At 39.4% G+C, this 20,317-nt stretch overlaps 1 long non-coding RNA gene across 5 annotated transcripts in view; it reads right to left on the bottom strand.

Annotated features, from left to right (window-relative positions):
• Window positions 1-2,352: 2,352 nt before the first annotated feature.
• The window catches only part of LOC119873701, a 147,364-nt gene continuing 129,399 nt past the window's right edge, over window positions 2,353-20,317 (bottom strand). For 3 of the 5 annotated variants that reach the window (XR_005366174.1, XR_005366176.1, XR_005366180.1), the window contains one exon: window positions 8,044-8,496. This is a non-coding gene — a long non-coding RNA (uncharacterized LOC119873701). Of the gene's footprint in view, window positions 3,559-8,043; window positions 8,497-20,317 lie in introns of those variants that run through there. The other 2 variants (XR_005366175.1, XR_005366181.1) reach the window with 1 other exon arrangement.

Genomic DNA, 20,317 nt, shown 5'->3' with positions numbered 1-20,317 from the left:
CATAGGAATAAGCCAAGCACTAGATTCAAGTTCAAGCCTCTGCACTTCAAAATGCCACCAATCCCAGGTAGCTTTTGACTGTTCCCAGTTGCGAACAATTTACCTGTCCTGTAAATTTATCTGCCATTCTTTTCAGAGCCTAGCTTTCTGCTAGTATGCATGTATTCAACTGATTTGAGATAGTGTTGCCCACTACAGGAGGCTACTGTTCTATCACTCCCAAATAGCATTCACATATATTTTTAAAGACTTATTTTATTTAAGAGAGGGAGAGAGCAAAGTATGGAGGGAAGGAACAGAAGGAGAGGGAGAGAGAAACTCAAGCCGACTCAACATGGACCCTGACATCAGGGCTCAATTTTATGACCCTCAAGCTGAAACCAAGAGTCCAACAGCAAACTGACTGAGACATCCAGGAGCTCCAGCACTTATATCCTTAAAAATCCCTAATTCACTACCCTACCAAGGCTGAAGGTATTTTTACCTAGAGGAAATTTCTAGTTTACTTCTGTTCTGCTCTTAGATTGTGACACACTATGCTGGAATACATTTAAATAGGCTGAAATCACCATCACATTTAAAATGGGACTCCATGAAAGTCCATCCCCTGTTGTTTGCTCCTCCTCCTACCACCCACAGTTCCAAAGTTTCCCTCTCACACACATCTCTCTTTTGACCTCAGAAAAGATCTGTGTCTAGATCAGGACTAAAGCACCACACAGGAGGGGGACACAGCAAATTCCTCATCTGGAAGTTCCTGTCACTCAGAGCATTGCAGCCACACCCCTGTATAGTAACCCTTATGAGCTACTTCCATATACTGACAAAAGCTGATAGTTCATGACTTCCCATGTTGTACCCGTTCCATGTTAAACACTTTGCCTGCAACGGGACTTTTCATTCCCACAACAGGCCTAAGAGCCTAGAATGGAAACTACCATTTCCTCCTCTGAGGAACCAGGAAGGAAGGGCATTTGTTCAATAGAGTAATTAGTGGTGGGTATGAGGTTCAAACCAAGGAGTCTGACTCTTGAGCCCACGCAACAGCTGTATCTCATGTACTTGCAGTGGTGAAGAGTGGAACCATCAGAGCCCCTGACCTGGGTTTAAATCTCAGCTTCTCCACTTACTAAGCTGAATGACAACAGGCAAGCTACAGGCCCACCCCAAGCCCCAGTTTCATCATCTGCAAAATGAGACCAGTAACAGAACGTACTTTGTTAGGATTGTGGGAAATAAAAGACATTGTCCTGCATGTAAAGCATTTGATATGGGGCCTGATATTTGAGGCAGGGGAGGTGTTCACACATATTTACAAGCCTAGGTATCTCCCCCAACATCCTTGATGGCAAGGATCAAGATTATTGATGTCTTTCTCCCCAGGTACCCAATAGAGCACAGGCACTTGAAAAATATTTGTTGAATGGATGGTTTATTTTTATCTGCTATTTCAAATGATCAAGTAAGGGCCTCCTCTATTTTGACACACAATAGCCTCTTTTTGTTAAATTCTATTCCATTCAGAAGTAAATTATCAAGTGTATAAAGAGATTACTCTCAAATTCTTAAATTAGCAGAATTGTATTTCTCTACAGAAAAGGAGAGAAAGTTAGCCTCCCTTCACTCTCCCAAACCTGCTTGGGCTCTCACTTGCATTTCAGCAAGTTCCTCACTTTCAAGTATAAGGATGGAAACTTCCAAAATAAAAAAATGCCCCAGCTGGGAAGGGGAAATGGGTTTTTCACTTTGTAAAAAGATTTATGGTTTCTTGAAATGTGGATGATCATTTTAAGATTTACTTTCTTTTGGAGACATTTGAGAAAGATTAAGCTTATCTGGAATATTTTATTTTATTTTTTTAAGATTTTATTTCTTTATTCATGAGAGAGAGAGAGAGAGGCGCAGAGATACAGGCAGAGGGAGAAGCAGGCTCCATGCAGGGAGCCCGACGCGGGACTCGATCCCTGGTCTCCAGGATCATGCCCTGGGCCGAAGGTGGTGCTAAACCGCTGAGCCAACTGGGCTGCCCTGGAATATTTTAGGAGTGTATTCATTTTATAAAGTAAAGCATACTCTCATTGAACACAGGTAGCTCATCATTCAGAAACACCCTCAAGACCATCCTTCCACATAGCCTGCATGTGCCCTACCCCTCGGCTGAAGAGCACACACCTCCTGCTCTACACTCTACCACTACTCTAGTCAACATCAGTTACCTGTCCCCAATCTCCCCACAACCCCTCCCTATTGCTGGACCCACTGGGCTAATCCTGAACATTTAGCAAATATCTGGCTTAATCAGTGCATTAGCTTCCAGGGGCTACTATGACAAAGTACTACAGGCTGAGCAGCTTAAAACAACACAAGTTTATTCTCTCAAAGTTCTGGAGGCTGGAAACCAAAGTGTTGGTGGGCCCATGTTCCTACAGGGAAGAATCCTTCCCTGTCTTCTGATGGTTTCACAATCCTTTTTGCTCCATGGCTTATGGACACCTCACTCCAATCTGTCTCTGTCTTCACACAGCTACATCCCCTGTATGTATATATCTCTATGTCCAAATTTACCTCTTCATGTAAAGACTCCAGCCATACTGGATTTAGGGCTTATTTTAACATGAATACATTCGCAATGACTATTTCCAGATAAGACCACATTCACAGGTTCCAAGTAGACCTGAATTTGGGGGGGTGGAGGGGAACTATACAACCCAGTGTGGGAAGAGATCAGTATGAGTAGAGAAACTCAGCAGCTAAAATCGAGGTATGACATGAAAAGTTTCAGGATTAAAAGCCTCCCTTCCCTCCACAAAAAAATTATAGTACCTTTATTACACCATCACAGAGAGTTTCCTTTTACTCTCAGTGCCTTTCTAGTGCCAAATAAAATAAAAACAAATCCTGTAATATAGCAAACACTGTCTGGTGGGATGGCATTCGTCAATCATCAACTCATACTTGAGTGGTCATCAGCCCCTTTATAAGCATGGCAACCAGCAGAAGCAAGGTTGTATCACAGTGAGCCGGGATCTGTGGCTGGAAGGGAGCCCATGGCACAGGACATGTAAGTACTGGGACACCAAGGACAGACACCCTGGGAGAACTGCCAAGTCCCAGTGAGCCCAGAGTACGAGAGACCAGCCGCCAGAGGCAAGGCACCATAGGACAAGCAGGAGCAGAGTTCATATTCATGCTGGTTTGCATTTATGAAGCACCTACTGTATCCCGGGATCCATGCCTGGTGTTTCCACTGAGCCCTCGCAACAGCCTCAACCTCAATATGAAGAACATATCACCTCCCAACTCACAGATGAGGAAACTAGCACACCAGGGAGTCAGGTAGCTCAGAAAAGGTTGAGAAGTTAGCAGTAATGACTAAGTTCAAGCCTAGGTGCCGACTTTGGCCACATGACAGAGGAGAGAAGAGGCAACTGAATCCATGATTCCCAGTCTCACTTCTGCTGGGAGCCAGTCCAGCTCGCAGCTCCCTTGTATATGCAGGTTTGCTCTTTCCCTGCTTTTGAATTGGCAGCCGTTTTCTATCGTGTTCCCAACGTGCCTCTGTGTGTATGTTGGAGAGAGAGGGAGAAAGAGAATATATGGGTCAATATAAGCAGACTCTTAAAAGCTTATACTTTATCATTGTAATAATCATAATATATTTTACTTTACAGCCACTCATAACTGAAGCCTCTGGGCACCCTAACAAAAATAGCTAAAAGAAAAAAGGAAATTATATTAAACAAAGGAAATACGACTATAAAACCCCAATAGCCAGGAAACTAAATGAACAACATAAAACCTCCAAACAACAAAACTACAATGAAACCAAGAGGGGAAAGAAACCTTTTCACGAGCTTTACCCTGAAGGATTCCATGCTGTGAGATCACATCTGTTTAAAGCACCATAATTTATCGATATGACATCAAACCAGGAACCAGCCATTGTAAACCTTTCCCGCAGAAACTCTCAGAAAACTAACCAGGTGGTCGATGGGGGGGTGGGGGAGTTGGTGTCTGAAGCACGTAGCCAGGGCAACAATGGCTTTAAAATTTTATGTTCAAACACATCTATGTGAAGTTCCAAATCTTGGTTGAAGAGCAAAAATTAGTTCACTCCATGGGTAAGGAGAATTTACAAACAGAACTTTTTTAACAATAATTTCTTTTTCTGAGATAGTTCATCCATTAGTACCTATTGGTGGCCTCTCAAACTGCTGCATTAAACGGACCACTTTCAGGAATGTATCCACTTTAGAAATAGCCACTGAATCCCAAAAACTGTGGAAGTCTTTGGGGGAGGATAAAGACTCCGATTTATAAAGCAACTGAGTTATTCAGCCTTTCTTCCCATTCTGATGTTGCAGTCATTTCAAAAACAGGAACTCCTATTGATTCATGATACCATCATGAACATTTGTTTAGGAATGACTGTTATCTCCACATTTGTGTTTCTGAGAGCAATATTTCCCAACAATTGCTTCCTATTTTCTACTACACACTTTTCTATTAAATATGGAAAGGAAACCCTCTGGGGAAATATCTTTAAAAGATTTGTAGGATTAGGATAGCCCAAGGGTAGTTAGGATAGCCCAACCAAACTATTTGGTTGGCAAACTCAAGTAAAAACTCAAGTAAAATATTAAAATGTCAAAAGGTACTTCATGCCTGTGCAAAATGTTTTTCAAAACATTTGTTCATCCTGAAGTACCTTCTACACAGATTTAGCCCCCAAATTAGGACACTTACATCAGAAACATGGACCTAGAGCCCAAAGTAGCTTCAAGAGTATAGCAGGTGATTTTTTAGAAGTTCTTTATATATTTTGAATATTAACCCTTTATTGGATATGTCAATTGCAAAAATCTCCTCTTATTCTGCAAGTTGCATTTTAGTTTTGTTGATTGTTTCCTTCACTGTGCAGAAGCTTTTTATTTTGATGTAGTCCCAATAGGTCCTTATTTTTGCTTATGTTTCCCTTGCCTCAGGAGATACATCTAGAAAGCAGTTGCTATGACTGATGTCAAAGAGGTTATTGCCTCTGTTCCCTTCTAGGATTTTTATGGTATCAGGTCTCACATTAAGACCTTTAATCCATTTTAAATGTATTTTTGTGTATGGTAAAATAAAGTGGTCCAGTTTCATTCTTTTGCACACTGCTGTCCAGTTTTTCCAACAACGTTTGTTGAAAAGACTTTCCTTTTCCCATTGGATATTCTTTCCTACTTTGTCAAAGATGAATTGATCATATAGTTGTGGGTGTATTTCTGGGTTTTCTATTCTGTTCTATTGATCTATGTGTCTATTTTTGCACCTCTACCATATCTTGGCAAAAAAAAAAAATGGAAAGAAAGGAAAACTTGTGACTGTTGGTGAGAATGCAAACTGGTGTAGCCACTCTGGAATATAGTATGGAGGTTCCTCAAAAAAGTTAAAAATAGAGCTACCCTACGATCCAGCAATCACACTACTAGGTATTTACCCAAAGAATGCAAAAACACGAATCCAAAGGTATATATGCACCCCTTATGTTTACAACAGCATTATTTACAATAACCAAGACATGGAAGCAATCCAAGTGCCCATTGATTTTTGAGTGGATAAAGATGAGATAGATAGATAGATAGATAGATAGATAGATAGATAGATAGATAGATAGATTCTATATAAATACTATTTGGCCATAAAAAAGAATGAAATCTTGGCATTTGCAATGACATAGATGAGCTAGAGAGTACAATGCTAAGCAAAATAAGTCTATCAGAGAAAGACAAACACCATATTATTCATTCGTGTAGAATTTAAGAAACAAACAAAGGGGAAAAGAGAGAGAGAAACCAAGAAACAGATTCTCCATTATAAAGAACATACTGAAATTACCAGAGATTACTGGATTGTGACTTTATAATAATGACTTTCTTTCATATTTCAGAAGAGACTATTATTTTTATATATTACTTATGCATGACGGGAAAACAAACTTGAATGTGTCAAATAAAAACTATCTTCTACCTTGTGTCAGGGAATATACTGACTCTAGATGAGTCTCTGCCAGTCAAGAAATGAAACGTGATGTTAAGAGGAGGCCAAAATTTGGAGAACCCAGAGTTCTCATTCAGTATGATATAAGAATGATTTCCCCTACTGAACTGAATATTTCAAAAATTGGCTCAAACCTTATTTAGAAATAGACCCTGTGGCACTGATATGTAAAGTGGAGTTGCAGCCAGGACTGAGGCATTTTGTGACAGGTTGAAAACCTGAAAGCATTCCCTGCATTCCATCATGTCAACCAAGGGGTACCAGCTTTGCCTTCCACCATGTGCCTGCCAAGTATGGAACAGGTACCCACATTAGCACCCAAAACCAGTTTCTGGGGACTCTAATATGTCAATGACACCCCCTCATGTCAATCAGGACAAAGAGCCTTTGGTCCCTTCTCACTTGGAACTGACCAGGTTGACCCATGCTGATCTGAGAGAGTCTTGATCTCCCACATTACTCAATTTAAGTATGAAGAGCCTCCATGGGCTTTCCTGGAAAGACATTTTCTTCTTGTATACACCAGAGAGGTAAAGGTACCATGACCACCCAAAGAGAAGAGAAAATGAAACAACCTCTCACGTCCTGAGATTGTCTGGCAACCAAAATGTACTTTTTAACTTTAGATGTAGAATAGAAATCAAAGCAAAATTTCATTCCAGAGAAGATTACCCATTTCTTCAACTGACTTATTTAGATTGGCCAATTAAAGCAGGTCCTACAGCTAGAGGACGGGGAAGATCACTTGCAGCTTGCACCAAAATGTGCATTTCCTTTCATGGACATTTTTAAGAAATACATTCGACCACACAAATAACAGGAGATAATACAGGATCAGTGCTCCATGTTTAATGAAGGGAAGGAGAAAGGCTACCAACATCTAAAATGCAAGAACATCAGGAAGAAGGGCAGATTTCCTTTCTTTGTTCAGACCATTTTGCACAAGTCAAATCCCAGATAAAGCCTCCCGGAACAAGGTACTAATGGGTGAGCAGAGGGCCTGGTAGCCTATGTGGCTGTCAGTTCATTTATTCCAGGAGTTGGGCTCCAAACACAAGCTTATTTTAAAAGCAAAACAAAAGTAGGAATTTTAAGCAAATTAAATATCAACTCACTTGAGAAAAAAAATTTATGTTGCCATTTTTTTCACTGTATAATAAAAAAATCGAGTCCATTCCTATTTAATCTGGTAGACATCGTTCAAAAAAAGTTTGAGTTTGATTTGTGTGTGCGCATGCGTGTGTATGTGTGTATTTTAAATCAACATTTGGGTTTAGCAAATTAGTGCAAGTTTGCCTGTTTTCTGTTGTATGGATCAGTTCCAGATCTGTTTTTAAACACCAAGCTACTGAAGGATTATTTTTAGAATTCATCTTCTTTCTTAATCCCCTAATCCATTTGGGGGAAATGTCCAGATTTTCAATGCAACATATGAGAAAACCTCAATGAAGCAGCAAGAAAAAAATACAGAACAATAGACAAATAACCATGGGATATATTGTTCAGCTTTTGTTGAGCTTGAAATGTGCCAAGTTGGAAATAGAGGAGAGAGGTTTGTGATATTCCACTGGAACATATTGTCACTGTTATAACCAGCCCACGTTCACCAGAGCTGCCAATTATTCCCCAGCCACCATTTTTTTCCTTTAGATTGATCTCCTGCTTGAGGCTGTTTCACACCCATGACTCTGAAGCTTCCCTAGTGGCATGTTGGCTAATTAAGAGCAAAATCCATCTCTTGATGAAATAATGCTGCCACTGAAAAAAGAATTCACTTTTTTTTTTTTTTAATTCTTAATCAGGCTGGAAGGAGCAGTATTCTAACACTTGTATTAAGCATAGGAAAAAGGTCTATAGCTAGCAATTAGCAATGATGAAAAGGACAGCGATTTAAAGCATGTTGCAGTGACATTTTTATCAAATTAAATGAGTTTGCTAGGCCCACCAGCTGCATATGCTTATTGTCATTTACTGTTTGGACAGCAACACATCAGCCACTGAGTATCACGGGGTGCTGAATTTAATAAGTCATTTTGACACTGGTGTGAAACGAGCAGATCAGCATTCTGAGGAATGTGTTCACACTCTGAACAGACAGGCAGACATTCTAAGCTTGCGAGGTGACACCAATCAACAGGAAGAAATGATGAAAGCCAGGCTAGGAAGCAGGCAGGAGTGGTGACTAGAGCAGCAGCCACAGAGACACGCCACCGTGAGCAAAGGAAAAGACACATACGCACACATACACACACCAAACCTACTATTTCTTGGTTTCGCTAGACAGACCAACTACAGAAGCAAAGGCTTTTCAAAACCATGGAAGTGTACCCATTCTAGTCACCGTAAATTTTCATTTATAATTTAAAAACCGACACAGTTCCTCTGGAGCAACCACTAGAAGCAGCTGACAAATCTTCAGATTTTCTTTTGGCCCCCTCGTGTTTGAAATCCGGCATCCTGTTCGAAAGAAAGAAACAGACAAACAAAAATTCTCCTGAATGCTAGGAAAGGAATATTTTGGTTTACTCTTTTCACCTTATATGTTTGCTCTAAACTGATTACCACGCTAGGACAGGAGGAGGTAGTGTTCCTTGGTTTTGATTTACGGCGAGGTGAGGGTATACATTGCTTTTGAAACTTCCTTGGAATACGAGATGTGGAATGACATTCTGATAATCCCAGCAAGCTATTTATGTTGAGGGAGAGACCTGATACCAATATCTTAACTGTGTACCTGGCATCAGAGTGAAAACACACCAGAAAGTCGAATGCCAACCACCTCTTAAAACATGCAGGTGTGATTACAGCATAACAAAGGTGACTAGTTAATTAGTTCATGGCTTCAGAAGTTTCTAATGCCATCTAGTGGAAATGGTAAATTTGATCACTTGCACATCAAAGGGGAGCCTAAAATCCCAGATAATATGTCATTATGCCGCCACATATTCAGAAAAATTCAATGCCAGAGTCCAATCTCATATATATCTCAAAAAAATTAGCTACGGTGCCTTCATAAGATTAGAATGCACATCAGAAAATAAGACTTGCCTGGAATATCCTTGGATGCCTGCCCACTGCAAGTGAAATAATTATTAGCACCACCCCACACCACTGCCATGCCTATACAATCATTTTCCTCATCATTGTTCTCTTATCTTCTAAACTCTAGAATCTAAAGATGGACGATTTGATAGATGTTTTTCATTATTCTGCAAATATAGTGGTTCAGTAAAATCTGAAATACCTTTTGAAGTGAATGTTTCACTGATTTTAATCTAAAAAACAGTACAAGAGGAACTAAATATATTTTGCTAGTTTAATCTCAGAAGCTGTTTGATTTTCAGTGAACTCCACATAGATTTTCCTCCAGTGAAATTCTATGGTAAAATTCTGAGTAAGAAGAATAGCCTTGGGGATTTTGTGCTTCCTTTCAAGATGGTCACCAGTCAGCTTTAGCCATGGGGCTATGACTCAGGAATCTAAAAGTGCTTCACATAATTGCAAAAACAAAAATAGGCCATATTTTATTTGCATGCAAAGATGAGTAGGTAAATAGTCTGCATATGTCACTTTCTTCTGTATCACCCTCAAAGAGAGTCCTCTCCAGGAGCGGGGTGGTAAGAGAAATCACTGGAACCCTGAATTCTCACGCAAATTAATGTGAAACTCAAAGCTACTCACCTCACTTTTCACTGTTTCCTCATTCATCAGATAAGGAAGTTGAACTCAACTCAAAAGCCCGTTTTTCTCTAAAACTATGGTTTGAAATTTCAAGACCAAAACTCAAGTCTATTTCATTGTAATACTTCTTTTTAAAAGTATTAATTTCATCATAGCTATTTTACTTTAATTACTTTTGTTAACAGTATTTCCTTAGCGTGAGTCTTGCAGCGACTTTCAGTGTTTGAACCATCATCAATTTTGAAAGCAATTTATTTGTTGTGTGTTAACTACACCTGAATTTTTTTTAAAGCAATTTATTTGTAAGAGAAGAGGACTGAGGTGTGATGATAGGATGGGGGCCCTGGGTGGTGGAAGTATTTACCAGAGGCAAGACAAAGGAAGTAGAAGCTTACTGAATACACTGCAAGGACACAGCTGGCAGGACGGCCAAGGAGAGAGGCGGTGGTGAGGGGTTATAGTTAATTATTATAATTATTAGCACCACCCATAATAGTTATTATAGGGCAGAGTGAGGGGTTACATGGGGATATACAGAATTTCCCCTTTTTGGTAATTTTAGGAACTGTGCTTGGTTTTAAGTAGCCTATTGGTCAGTTAGGACCTACAGCCATTTTGAGGTGGGTCACTCAATAGGTCAATTTGCATCCAGCTTGGTGGTCACTGTGGTCCCTTTTGCCTTGCTCAAGTTTCCATTTTCCAAGCCTATTGCCTAAAAGCAGCCTCTACAAGGACTATAGTTTAAATAAACACTACTTTGAAGAATTAAAAATGGAAAGTATATTTTTTCTACATACATTCATCTTAGCATTCTTAGGCTAAATATTTTTTATTTTAGCATATTTATAAAAAAATTTTTCAGTAGGAAAAAATAAATAGCCATTTCACATGTAAAAACTGTTTTTAAAAATAAAGAAAGAGAAGAAAGAAAAAAAACCATCTGTAGTTCTAACTGCCAAAGACAGCAGACTGTCCATTCAACACCGTGGTATACTTTTCTCAGTCTTTTCCTCCTATATATCATTTACCTAATTTGTATTATGTGATATATATAAAACATATATATGTTGATTTTCATAATAGCTATTTTTCTGACATAAAAATGTAATTTATTATTGTAGAAAATTGTTTAAATATAGAAATACATAAAATTAAAATCATGCAGAATTTCACCACCACCATACAGAATTTCATTTACTATTTCTTTAAAGTTTTTTTCTATGCATAATTTAACAGTTAAGAGTATATTACATATTCTGATTTTAAGTACAATTAACCCAAGAAGAGTCACTCACAAGTCCTAGTTGGAAGATGTTACAAAGAGGGTCTTAATCATAGATAATATCTGCCACTGGTAGTTTACTCATTTTTCATAATTACAAAAAAAAAAAAAAAAAAACCTGTACACTCAGGTCATTCAAAATGAGTTCTAAGAGCAGAGATTGTTACTCAAGTTCTTTGTCAATGCAATGCTGTTATATTGCTGAAGAAAAAATCAGTTTCAGTGGAGGGAAGGAAAGTGTACTTTCTGGGTCTAGTAATTCTGCAAACATAATGTCATTTAAATATTGCGGTCCTTGTTTTGGACTAGAAAAGAAGTAGTTTTTGTTGTTTTAGAGAGAGAGAGAGAGAGAGCAATGGGGCAGGGACAGAGGGGGCGAGAGGGAGAGAGAAAATCTTAAGCAGGCTCCACATCCAGCACAGAGCCCGATGCCAGGCTTGATTTCAGGACCCTGAGATAACTTGGCAAATTGCAAAAACTTGAATATTATCTTCACAAACTAAGACAATTCTTGGGTCGCAACATTCTCTCCTCCTAACCTTCAAAACTGTGCATTGCCATTGTCTTCCGGCCTGTAGTTCTGCAGAGAAAAATCTAAGACCAGCCAGGTTTCTACTCCTGGGTAGATCATTTTGAACCTGGGTGCTTAAGTATCTTTTTCTATAGCCTTATAATTCAAAAGACACAGGAAGAGTCTAGGAGTAGACTTCTTTTGTGAATCTTATCAGGACCACCGTGAATCCTTTCAAACTTTTTTCAAGTCTTCCTCTGCCCCAGGAAACTTCCTATTATTCCCTTGATTATCACTTGTTTGGATAACTGATTATCACCAGTTTGGAGAGTGCCCCCCCCTCCCCCCCGCCTCAAGAACACCATCACTTTTGCTGATCTCTTTTTTTCTGGCTCCTTTATCCTTTCCCTCATCATTTTTTCTCCCTTTTTCTCTACATTCAGAGAAAAGTTTCGTTTTCCACAATATGTACTCTGCACTACAAAACTCCATTACAGGCTTAAACCTGCAATTCATGTCTTAACTCTCTTACAATCCATTATTTCACTCATTTTTTTTTCATCCCATGCTGCTGCATTTTCACCTCAACCCACCTACTTCTTTTAGGTAATAATAATAATGTAAATACCTTCAACTTAAAAGATCTTATTTTCCAAAGTTTTTCCTTTATTGAAAAAAAGTTTGTATGTAGAAAGATACAAATAATAGTAAATATCCATGATTTTTAATACATATGTAACACATATTAATAGTTTATCGTATTTGCTTCAAATCTTTTTTCCACAAATATCAGATGAGGTTTGAACATCTACGGCTAGATGTGATAATTATTTTGAACTGATTATTTATCCTTTGGTATTTTCATACTTTTACTTCTCTTATGTGTACCTATATGTGACCCACAATGGGCTGCAGTTATTACGTCTATGCTGCATCATACTAAAAACAGCACCCTCTTACCACTTTTCCCCCTACCTATTATGTTCTAGGGAGAGGTCACGTGGAGGGGTTCCAGCTCACAGCCAGAATCCACCACCTGAGTCTGAAACCCGTGCTTTGCATATAAACTTTTAATCTACTTAAAACAAGGCTAAACTATTGTTGTCTTAGGTTTAGGGCAGTGAGAGGGAAGTAAACCACAACCCCAGGCACACTGATTCTCACAATGGACTTTATAACCGCCCGCTTCTCAGTGGCTCGGAGCCGAGGTAATGGACCGTAAGGTTCCTACAGATAAATTCTCTGACCAGCAGGTCACAAGATACTTGCTCAAGCTGTTTTCCAGGAAGCAAGACGCCCACCTCCCGGGACAGAGCTTGATGAGCTACTCGCCTGTGTGAACCAATAGTTAGCTAGACTTTACTCAACCCATTCAGGCCTCCAGTCACATCCGTCCAAACTCTCCTTAAAATCTCATGAACCCCTCCCGCTTCTAGGGGGGATTTTTTTGTTTGTTTTTTGGAGTTTTTTTGTCCTGGAAGGCAGATTGGAGCTCTTTTGGCTGCCTTGCAAATTAAACTTCTTTCTTTGCTGGAAGCTCAGCCTCAGTGTTCTGTTTTTCAGTGCACGGGGTATACACGGGGTATACAGGGGCCTTCCTGAGGTTACCAGCCTTCACAGGATCCCACCCCTAGTCTCTGAGCCACTCCAGCCAGTGCCAAATAGAGCAGAAATGAGCTGTCACACTGAACCCTGCCCAAATTGTAGATTTGTGAGCAAACTAAATGGTGCCAGCACTTTACGAAGTTTTGTGGTAATCTGTTATGCAGCCATAGTAATTTGAATAGCTTCCTCCTGTTCCCTGTTCTGGTCCCTCCACTTCCTTACCTGTTCTCCTAGGAGCACGGCCTTAATAAATTGTTTGCATATGAATCCAAGAGGCCAAAGCAGAGTTAAGGGTAATCCACACCAAAGGTGAAATGTACAACTTGCCTTAAGATCTGCTCTTTAAACGTCAATGAGATGCTATTTCTGTGGAACCAGCCACTGGGCCAAAGAAGCAATTGAGCTAAAACTAAAAGGTAGAGAGAAGGAAGAAATCTGCTCTCTGAATTCTTTTCTGAGTAGCCGTATTTATGGGGGAGCTGGAGTATCAAGAAGCATCTGGATTCAGTGACACTACGAAGAGAAGTATTTTGTAGTGTGGAAAATCCTATCTCGTAAAGGCAGTGGTCTGAAGTTTCACCTTAAAGAATGCCCAGGAAACATTCTCCCTCCTAGGTGGGGAAAAAAAGTGGAGCAAGTGCCATGTCTTGGCTCTCTAAAGAAATGGCCAGAGTCCCTGTGAACAGGTGCCTTGCTAAACAGCTGGATAGCAAGAGCTGGGAGGAGACTGAACATCAGTCCTGAGCCTCTAGCCAGCAAGTTATACATTCACAAAACATAGAACCTTTCATAGGTAGTCTGTGGGGCAATAGAACTCTATCATCTGATGAGAGGGCTGTTCCTGATAAGGTCTTAAATTTCTCAGAAGTTTGGCCTCATAGGCGCTACCTGCTGCTCCCACTTCAAAGTAACTGATCCAGCCCACCTAACTATACTCCTCTTTACCCCTGGTGCTTGATTCTCGCCCAGGAGCCTCAATACAGTCACAAAGAACTGATGTGCTTTATGACAGGGACTTCACTTACTGGGTCTTTTGAATGGATGCCTCCTTCTCAAGCCTATTGGCATGGTTCATCTTCTCAAGGGATTTCAAACTTGCCTACTCCCAATTTCCGACTTCTTTCCAAAGTCATCACTATCAAAAACTACAAGTTCACAGCCACATCCTATAGCAATAGCCACATAGTTATGGGCTTTTCTTGGCTACCACATAGATAAGCATACTTCAGAGCACTATAAAATGAGCCCTAAAGAATATTCCAGGATGGGATGGATTTATTCTCCATCGTGGATCTTAATCATCCTTACAAGACTTCCCCTATTCCTACCATGGTGAGAAATTTGTCTTTTCCTGGCCTTAAGTTACCCAAAGGAACTGAAAACCAAAACTAACCTAGGAAATGCTGGAGGTCTTCATGGAGGACTGATCTATTTCTCTCCTGAACTCAATCTGGCCACCATCTCATGCCTGGGAAGAGAGTCTTATACTGACAGTCTGCTAAGAGACTGAGAAATACCTGGTGTACTGCCAATGACAGTGTAACAGGACCTGTGGAAAACAAGATCTTGGGTCATCACCAGGATTGCCAAGTCCTGTAAATTAAGTAAGGCTATCTCGTCCTTGCCTTCGGTGGCCAAGAAAAAGAAGAAAATGTACCATGTGCAGTTGTGAGGTGCTCTGAGGAAGAAGGCTTCATGGAAGGTCACTCCCACGAGAGCAACCACCTCACGCTGCCCAGCCCCATAAACCTTTAAATTCTAGCAAACTTAAAGATGTCTTTGGAGCTTTGACATTTGGTTTTATTTGTTTTAATCTTTTTTTTTTTTTTTTGCCAAAATATCCACATTTCAAAAAGCCTAAATTTAATTTAATCTGCAATAAACTGAATTACCATAGAACTTGGAGTTCATGGCAGAGTGCATACAGCCTAGGTTTCAAACACCAGCTGATTTCATTCCTTAAATACCGGTTTTGTGACCTTGGAGAAGTTAGGTAAACTCTCCAAGCTTCCGTTTACTCATTGTAAAAAAAAACAAAGTGTTATACTGGTTGTACCTTTCCACAGAGTAATTATGAGTATTTCATGAAACACTGCATGTGAAATACTTACCTGACACCCAGTGTAGACTCAACTAATATTTAGCTATGTGGAGAGAAATCCTAACAAATTTCATTTTATCCATTCACTCTTTGTGTGGAATATTCAGGATCAAGAGTGGTCTCTAAAATGTTAGGGCAGTCTTACAGCATGTGACAGACATTTCAAAGGCACGAATGTATTAGACACACACACACACACACACACACACACACAAAATGGAATAATAACCTGGACGATCCCTTGCAAAGCATTCAGTGTAAAAAAGACCAGGCTTTCGGCCAATATGCATTTTATGTGAAATTGAAAATCCACCCCACAATATGTGCTATGTTATTCAGACCCAGAAGCTTCAGTTTGGAGACATTATGCAAAATGGAATAAACAGGGTGAGTTGTATTAATTGCGAGCTGTTTGGAACTCTTTCTACAAAGTTGCCCAAAGATACAGAGAGCTTTTTCCTTTTGTTATGGATAACTTCAAACACATGCAAAAGCAGACAAAAAAGAACAGCAAACCCCTATGTTCCCTTCACTCGGTTTTTACAACTATCCATTCACAATTTTACATGATTTAGACTTTTATTTGCTTCCTTCATCATATTATTTCAAAGCTCATCCTAAACATTATTTCATTTCACCCACAAATATTTCAGTATGTGCTCTAAAAGGACTCTTTCTTTTTTTTTATGTTATTTATTTTTTTCTTTTTTAAATATTTTTTTTATTGGTGTTCAATTTACCAACATACAGAATAACCCCCAGTGCCCGTCACCCAATCACTCCCACCCCCGCCCTCCTCCCCTTCTACCACCCCTAGTTCATTTCCCAGAGTTAGCAGTCTTCACGTTATGTCTCCCTTTCTGATATTTCCCACACATTTCTTCTCCCTTCCCTTATATTCCCTTTCACTATTATTTATATTCCCCACATGAATGAGAACATATAATGTTTGTACAAGGACTCTTTCTTAAACGCAACTACAATACCACTATCATAACCTAAGATCTTTTTTTTTTTTCAAGTACTCACTATGCCCAATGTGGGGCTTGAGCTAATGACCCTGAGATCAAGAGTCACATGCTCTACTGACCAGCCAGGCACCCCTGCCACATCTAAAATCTTTTTTTTTTTCACATCTAAAATCTTAATAATAATTCTTTAATATCAAATATCCAACCAATGTTCACATTTCTAATTGTCTTGTAAATGTCATGCTTCTTTAACAGTATATTTAATAAAAATTCAAATAATGTCTATACATTTCAATTGATTGATTTGTCTCTCTCTCTTTTCTTTTTTTTTTTTTTTTCTAAGTAGGCTCCATACCCAGCATGGAACCCAATGCAGGGCTTGAAATCATGGCCCTGAGATCAAGACCTGAGCCAAGATCAGGAGTCAAAAGCTTAACTGATTGAGACACCCCCGATTTGTCTCTTGACTCTTTTTTCAACCTTAGGTTCCCTCTCAATCTTTTCCCTTGAAATTTATTTGTTAAAGGAACCAAATTGTTTATTTTGTAAGTTTTCCAAAGTCTTGATTTTGCTCAAAAGCTTGCAATGCTATATTTAAATTTTCAAACAATTACTCTCTAAGTGAGATGAGGAGCAGAAAAGCTGAAGAAAGTATTGATCTGCTGATGAGAGTATTTTTATATTTTTCATAAAAATTGCTGATGCAATCCACAACATCACTGGCATGTCACTTGCAGACTAGAGTGAGGACACCCAAGACTGTTGCACTCCCAGGTCTTTCCCTGTTTCTGGTAATGAAAACATTCCAGGCACCATCCTTCTGTGTACCTCATTATTACTCACAAAGTGATTCCTGAGAACCTGCTCCCTTCTGTCTGCCCTGACAAGCATGGGTCTGCACAACAGGAACTCAGGGATGAAGATGAGGGTGTAGAGGTGAAAGAAGAGCAATGGTGAGAAAATGAAAGGGTAAGGAAGTATTAGTTGGATGCAGCCAAAAGCAGGTGGATTAGGGATTATGGGCAAATAGGTTGGGCAGGCAGCAGATAACAAACAAATGTGTTACAGTAAAGACGGAGAGAAAAGGCTATGGCCTGTGTCATGATCATTAGGCCTCATGCCTTCTGTTTGGGATGAGGCCACTCAGGCTGCCCTTAACACAAACTATGCTCCCCCAAGCCAGTAACATTTAGGCCTTCATTGGAAATGCAATACCACAAGACTTCTCCCTTTGCCAAACCTTTTTCTTTTCCTTCCCTTCATCTAAAGATAAGCCCCAGATCATCTCCCCAGTAGACACTGAACACTACTAACCTCCATCTCAGAGTTGGCCTCCTGGGGAACCCTACCTGCAATAGTATATGAGATTTTCATAAGTCAAGAAGGTATGTTTAAATTCTAGGGTAGCCTCTAAAAATGTAATAGAACAAAATTTAAAATTAAAAAACTAATAGAGGGGAGAAATGGAATGATAAAAATTAATTTATCTAAAATAAGGCAAGAAAAGAGACAAAAAGGAACATAGAAAACAAATAGTAAAATTTTAAAAGATGGAAATAAATTGGCCAGATGACTGCGAAACTTAGGAAAAGATACACTCAACCATTACTATTCCAGGAAATTCAAACAGAGGCAATATCATTATTCATCAGATTTGGACAAATGTAAAAAATGATACTGTCTAGTACTGGCAAAGATTCAAGGTTATGGGCCCTCTCAGATATTGTTAGTGGGGATGTGAATTTTTACCACCACTGGTAAAAAGTGATTGGATAATACATATTTAACCTAAAAATAAAATACACTTATCTTTTGTGGCGGAAACTGGTTAGCTGATCACAAAACCTGTGTCCTTTTCCTCCTTGGCACACTGAAACTGCATTTGCCAGACTGCTTTGCAGTCGGTGACTGAGTCCTACTCAGGTATGACAATAGAGTCACTTGTTGAAGGTAGCAGAGCCTCCACAGCCTGGACCCCTGAATGACTCTGTGGAGCAGAGATTCCTTGGCACCTGGAACCAACCTGGACTTTTATTATATCTGAAATATCATATATTCAAGGATCTATTTATTACAGCAGTTAGTGTACTCTAAACTAAAATATCTAAATATCCCATGACCTACCAAAATCACTTCTAGGCATCTGTCTTTAGAAGGTAAAAAGTAACAACGGTACAAAACAACTCTATATAAGAAAACTTGTAACTGGAAAAAATCAGAAACAACCTGCATATCGATCAATAAGGGAAATTATAATGCATCCATACAAAGGAAAATTATGTGTTTTTTAAATGAGTTATCTGTGTCTACTGACCTGAAGAGACCACCATGATGTATAGTTAAGAAAAAAAATTAAGCTGATATAAATGCTTGATGCAACTTTGTTTTTATGGAGGAAGGAAAGCCATGACATACATATTTATATATATTCGGATAAGGATGGAGGTTAAGTGTGCAAAGATACAAATTAGGTTTCTAACATTAGCTATCTCAGAGGGTTAAGGATTAGTGAATACAACTTATGGGAAAGAATAAAAAGATTGTAGCAGAATGGAAGCATACCTGTGTGAAACTGAATAGAAACGCAGAATATAAAACTGAATCATAAAATATTGAACCAAATATGTAAAAACTGAATATGTAGACAAGTATGAGAAGGTAATGTCAACTTAACATAAAATTCATTTATCTTAAATGTTAATATTTTAATATTCTTTTACAATAAAAGTATATTGAAAAATAAAAGGAACTGGCCTAGGTCTTACCTGGAGTGAGCTGTTGATGCTCACAGTTCACATTTTTAATGCTGAACCTGGATTTGAGGATATATACTGGTTGGGGTTCTGGGACTGTCTTATTGAGCCCAAAGGGCCACAATACTGTGAGGGGAGAGACTTCTTTGAAAACAAAAACAAAAACAAAAACCTGATGTTCCCATTGTCAATCATCCCGGGTAAAGTTCAAACCTGGAATAAGAAATGAGGATTCAAGAGACAAGCCTTGACTAGAGTAGCTCCATCAACTTTAGCTGCATACAAATCACCTAGGACTCTTGCTAAAATAAAATTATGATTCAGTGGGTCTAGGGCATGGCCTGAGATTTCTGCATTTCTAATAACTTCCTGGGTGCTGCCACCACTGCTGGCCCTTGGACCACTTTATGTGGCATGGGAACTGGCACGAAGGGACTCTTTCCACTCTCTGTGTGGCAGCATGATGGCAAAACAGAAAGTTCATCTGCGAGACACCCCAAAGATGGGGTTTGAGCCAATGCCATGATCATAAACTACTGTGCACATGCCCTTCCCTTCCATGGTCCATGAACCTTCCATGAAATCTCATGGAAAGTTACATTTAATTCTCTGCTGTACTGGATTTATGAAAATTATGGGGGTAATTCCTAGAGGGAATGATCCCACTCTTGAGATGAAGTAGTCAAAAGTAGAGTCTGTGTCCCCTGAGGTCACTATGGTGGCAGCAGAGTGGCCATCAGCAGGAAGTAGCCCTGTGCAGGTGATCCCATGAAGAGTGGAAGCAGCTGAGACGGCATGGGATAAGGGAAGAAAAATTGTAGCCCTGTTTTTCCTGCACAGGGAGCAAGCAGTACTCTAGTATATAAGTCAAATAATCAAGGATTAAAGTAAAAATAGCTTAAGTAATAAAGGGGTTTATTTTCTCATGTAAAAAGTCTGGAAATCAAGCAGTTTCGGGGTTGGTTGATTTTCAATCTAATGATACCATCAAGGACCCAGGTTCTTTCCATCTTTCTACTCTGCTCTTCCAGGTATGTTGGCTTTTGTCCTCATACCTGTCCCTTCATGGTGACAGATAACTGGATGTTTTAAGCATCATAAACTCACAAAACATGTAAGACAGAATGTCCCTACCTTGTATCCTGTTTTTTAAAAAAAGATTTTTACTTATTTATTCATGAGAGACAGAGAGAGAAACAGAAACATAGGCAGAGGGAGAAGTAGGCTCCCTGTGGGGAGCCTGATGCAGGATTTGATCCCAGGTCCCTGGGATCATGACCTGAGCCAAAGGCAGATGCTCAACCACTGAGCCCTCCAGGCCCCTTGTATCCCTTTTTAATAGCAAAGAAAACTTTTCCAGAAGCACCCCCATCC

This window comes from Canis lupus, chromosome 10, assembly GCF_011100685.1.
Source record: "Canis lupus familiaris isolate Mischka breed German Shepherd chromosome 10, alternate assembly UU_Cfam_GSD_1.0, whole genome shotgun sequence".
Taxonomy (NCBI): Eukaryota; Metazoa; Chordata; class Mammalia; order Carnivora; family Canidae; genus Canis; species Canis lupus.
The sequence above is the reverse complement of the archived record's forward strand: the minus strand, read 5'-3'. Positions and strand labels throughout refer to the sequence as shown.